We start from the raw sequence: 6010 nt of genomic DNA, 5'->3' as shown, positions 1-6010 counted from the left end.
TGTATCTTTTGTAGTTAACAATTAAAATGTATATATTATAATATTATCTATATTATTTTTGAAAGTTTATCAAAGTTAAACGATAGTAAAGTAAAATAATTACACGACTTTACACATAAATTAAATATTTAATATTTTAATGTGTATCTATAAGTTTATAATAAAATCAATGATAATTAATTTTTGACTTTTATTTTACTACCTATTCATTATAATATATCATGATGATACTTAAGTATATGTTTATTAATATATCTACTTAATTTTATATAATTCATTAACATAATAACATATTACTGAAATATTATTAAAGATAAACCAATTAAATACATATAATTACTAATAGATTTTGAAATGAAAATAGTATGAAATGTATTAACTTTAAACAATTCATTTTCTCAGATTTTGGATTTGAAAAATATTGAATTTTTTTTTCTTAAGTCCTTTCATAGTCTATATTAAGTAAATCTAAACTTGAGGTTTAAATTTGGTTATAAACGTTTTTTAATTTTTATAATGACCTCTTTGCTGTTTCTACTGTAACAGAAAAAATAAAAATATAATACTAGCTTCTAAAACTTCAAAGTATATCGTTACGGTATTGTGTTGTTCAATATAAAAAATACTGGTATTTTATGAACAATTTTTAATATTTTAATATTATTTCCGTCATTGATAATATTTGGTTTGCAAGATTCAAACTAATTCATGTTTATAAGTTAAAACAATCTTTAAATAAATTATTATAATTTAATCCTAACAAGTTTGAAATTTAAATTTTTTATACATACTTTTTGTGAATTTAAATCGTGTATTAAGTTGTGTTAAAATACATTGTATAATTTCGTGATTTTAATTCTAAAATCTCCATATATCTCATATGAGTATGTAGTATCATACATTTGTTAAATGAAAAAAGAAATAATAGATTATTCTTGTATTTAAAATTTGTTAAGAAAAAGTGTTTACGTAAATTATATACTAATTATTTTTAAGATTACATAAATTAAGAACTACTTAATAGAGAAACTATAGCCTATAGGGCAGTAGTAACTAAATACGGTCCGTGATCATTTTTTCGTTCGCCAAAGTAATTAAAATTAAAAAAATAAAAATATTCTGAAAATGTGACGCTTGTAAAGATTAATATACATGAATATTTATATTAAAATATATAACAATAATAAATATTATTATTTATTTTAACTTAATATTTATATCTAGTTTTATATCAATTATTGTATAATAAATTATTAAATTTATCAGTTATTTAATACTAAAATGTGACATTAATTTCAAAGAGAAACTTTAAATTCTTGGCCCGTTGAATAACATTTTTTTTTTATGGCCCTTGGTAAAAAAAAGATTGGTCACCACCTAGGGCATTGTCATGGTGCCTGTGTGATTAAAAGAGGAAAGTTTATATATTAATAGAGAAAGCGATATAGATGTTTTCTAATAAGTTGATTCATACGGTATAGAGGTAGTTTAGTAATTATAAATTGAAAATAGTAAAAACATTTAAATACTTAAAACGAGTGATAAAATAACGAATTGAATAGCAAATATAGAAATAGGACAAGGCAATTTTAGTAAGAAGATGAAAATATAATAGTTGCTAATTTAGACTGAGAAACACAAAACCTATATAATTGATAAGGCTCTTAAATATTTTATAGGTACAAGGGGATATTGCCGATATTGGATATATTATTGATTATAATTTATAAAATTTACATATAAATAAATATAAGTGAAGATAGATGTATTGTATGTGAGATATTATATAAGCAAATCTGCAAAAAAGTACATTAAATTAAGTACTTTTCAAAAAGGATTAAAATAAGGTATTTATAGAATTTTTATTTGTGGATTTTGATTAGCGCATTGAATATATTTGATATACAGAAATGTATGACTTTTTATGGGTTTAATTTTTATTTGTTGTTAGTTCGTCATTAAAAGTTAGTTCTACTTAAAGTGTGTCTTATGTGCAGTTTTTTAGGTTTACAGACTGGGTGTGGTTTATATTATTTAAATCGGTTTAATGTGATCTAGCAAGTAGTACGTATTATTATTCGTTTGATTATGAAAGTAAAATTTATAAATATAGATCATTGTAATTTTATTGTAAAATAAATTTCGAGCAGGGTTTGGAATAAAATAAAATAATAAATCTCATGAGCATAAAGCGTGTTTAAGAATTTTTATTAAGTTCAATTTTTTTATTTTACAAGATTTTCGTTGAAATTACCTGGGTAATCAGAAAGCTATTTTACTAAGATAGAAGAGCTCAATTTTTATTCGTTGGTAGTTTATTTGATAAACATTAATTGCCTGAAAAATTTGTTTTAAAAAACCAAACATCTTTTTTTAGTCTCGTTATCAAATTAGACATAATAAAGTATACAGTTTCATCGTTTAAACTATTAGGTTATTCGGATCGTGTATGAAAAAATCGGTGGGCATAACATGTATAGATAGTCTTTCGTAATTGTACTGTTTTTATAATTCAAATGACCCTGCATATGAAACCAGTTGACATTTATTTAATAGAAAACTAGAAACCCTATTTTTATAACACTAGGTAATAAAATAAAATAAAATGATTACAGAATAATATTGATGTAAGTCCTAAATTGAACATTAATATTATTGCTTTAATAATACAATACAAAACTGTAAACATTCATGTTTTATATTATGGTATTTAATAAAAATTAACGAAAATTAATATATGTATGCAGATGAATAAATAATTATATATCATTTTTGAAAATTGATTAATAAAAACACCGATAAAAACGATTGTAAATGTGTTGTACACTCATGATTACAAACTTCATTTATAGAGCCACCGTCTATATTTGTTTATAGGTAGTTAAAAAAATGTGTTCATAAAATGTATAAATATATATTACACACAAAATATTATACTATCATTTATTGTATTTAAATCACATACAATTTTTTATCTTTAATTTTAGAGCATGAGATGTTCGTTGAAAATATATTAGTGATCTTATGAAGTATAACTATTTTTATGTTTTATAATTATTATGACAGTAAAACATTTAAATTTTTAAGTAATTAATTCTCGGAAACATTGAGGCGCACCGGTATTATAATTAAAAGTATTACTTATTTTTATTTATTTTTGATAGAATTTTCTCAATAAATTATCATATTATTTCAATACATATACCTAGAGTCCATTAATACATCAATTTAAGAGAAATTTTATTATTTTAACTAACTGAAATACATAAATTAAAATATCCACAATACGCACAAAGTGGTTAAAAATATAAAAAAATAAAAATGTAATAAAAAAAAAAAAAAAAATAATAATAATTAACAGTTATTAAAAATTTGTTATTTAATATCAAAAATGTTAACTGTTTGTTTATTTATTGTTTTATATTAATACAATAATTAAATGAAAAACAGATAATTTTAATGAAACCCGAGATTCTAAAAATATAGCATTGATATACAGAATTACATAATTTGAATATCCCAAATGAAACAAATTTTTTGTTTTTATTTTGTATTTTTAAACAGTATAAAATAAATATACAAATAAAGCAAAAATATTCAATACTTAAATGAAATGCATCATTATCTAACTTTGAAATGCACTAGAATATAAACTATCTATAATCCTTATTTTTATAATTTTATTGTAAATTTAAAAGTAATTTGGATAAAAAATTGGAATACACAGAACTAGAGCATCCACAATACGCACATTTTGGGAGCAACCTGATTATGGATTTCCGGTAACAAATCCGATTTTATTATACATACTACTAATATATTAAGTTTTTAAACATTTTGTTTAATAAAATAACATTTTTATTGTTCTCTAAAAGTGTAATATTAAAAAAAAAAAAAAAGGTTGTAATATCAATTAATAGTTATATAATTTATATTTTATACAATATAATAGCTTAAAACAAAATACTTGTGCAAGTAACTCTAAAACCTTTTTGTATAAATATATTAAAAAATGTCCTGTCTGGAATAATATTAGTGTAAATATATGCTACTATACTGCCTCTACTATTATAATATTTAATTACAATAAATTGTATACAATGGGTTTTTATAATTCAAAATAAATTAAAAATATATTCTGCTTAGAAATATACGAGTAAAACCAAATATATATGCTGTGATTTGAAAAAGTAAAAGACTTAAGAAAACAATATTATTTTCTAAAGTTATTGCTTTGTAAAACCTAAGAAAAATGTCAACTTTTCTCGTTTCTCCAAATAAATACAATTTTAATTGATATTTCATAAGTATGAGATTTATAGAATAAAAATATTGTGTGAATTTCAACACTCTTTTTATTCTTAAGCGATATAATATTAACATAGAACGTGAAACATTTTTTATATACGTATCTAATTTTAGTGCGTATATTATTAAACGTAATTTAATTATCATGCAGTTGAATAATAATATTTTCCATTTTCGAAATGTATATTCATGTATTTTAAGCATGGGAGTAAAATAATAAAATTAATATGTTTATTAAGTATAATTTATAACATTATACCATATTAAAATACAAAACAACTTATATAAATGTCATGAAGTAATACATAATGATATATGTTATAGATAATAGATATTATAATTTCATATATCTTATGTTGCAACGTTCCGGTGCATTGTGCTGAAAATATCGACTGGCAAGCCTAACACAAGATTTCAATTTAGTACAAAGATGATACAACAGTCCTTTGATGATGAGTTGTATAGAACGTATTAAAATGAAAAGCATTATAAGGATAGATGAACAAGAAATAACTAAAATAAATAATGATTTACAAGTATAAATATTATATTTTATCTAAGTAGAAAACATTTTTACAAAACAGAAGAAAATTTATAAAAATAAATAAGTATTAATAATCAAAATATGTATTGTTGGTGATGACATTTATTATAACTTATATCTTCATATAGAATAACACTGAACAATAACTGCTTACTAAGTCCCAGTAGTCCCTCATAGTATGACTTGATCAATGTCTCTATCGGCGAAGGAGAGTGATGTATGGATTGTTACGTCACTGGATAAGTGTAGAGCGTATGATGGGTACGTGTGGTACAGTGCATACGTATTGGGTGGGTGAATTGATAACCCTTTGAGCAAGTGGCGGCGAACAAAGCGAAGGCAGCAACAATCAATAACTACAATAGGAAATAAAAACGAAATATTAACCATATACATAAATCTATAACGTAATTGTAATTTATAGTATACATATCGTACATATACCTCAAATAAAAACACAGTGATAATATTTATTAAATAAATTTATCTCGCGTAAATCATTTTCAAAACTATATTTTGGCTACAAACAATTTGTATGCGTGCTTAATATTTACAACTTTTGAACGGCTAGAAACTGTGGCGAGATGTTTAGCTAGGATTATAAAGTGGTTTGTGTGTAACAAGATAAAATAAATAAATTCTATTGAATATGAAATATTGTTTCAAGTGAATAAATAATACCAATGACATAGAATAACATATATGTATTATCTACTTAAAGATATAGTGGCTAATGGTTTAAACAATAAAATCAGTATGAATAGTTAAAGCAGAAAAATGTAATAATAAGTGCGGTAATACATACAATATCGATAGTATTACAATAAATTGAATCTGAGACGCAAGATAACTGATGAATTTAAAAACGGTATGCGCCTATATTATACAACTATTACCGTAATTGTGTATGTAGTACTCGCAATAACATACATGATGATGATTAAGTAGATTCAGGTGAACTCCGAAGAGTAGAACAGGATAAGTCTGGAGTGTGGTGATTTAATATTTAGTCTGCACTGATGTCATCTGTAAGATTTGGATGGGTATTTTAAACTTTTGGTTCGAGCGAAATGTTCTATATATTCCCCGCTCAATATTATTTATTTATTTTATTTTGATAATTTTTGTTGTTATTCTCTCGTCTATATGTTTACATGT

Source organism: Melanaphis sacchari, unplaced genomic scaffold (genome assembly GCF_002803265.2).
Source record: "Melanaphis sacchari strain LSU unplaced genomic scaffold, SCAv2.0 Contig20_pilon_pilon, whole genome shotgun sequence".
NCBI classification, from domain to species: Eukaryota; Metazoa; Arthropoda; class Insecta; order Hemiptera; family Aphididae; genus Melanaphis; species Melanaphis sacchari.
The sequence above is the reverse complement of the archived record's forward strand: the minus strand, read 5'-3'. Positions refer to the sequence as shown.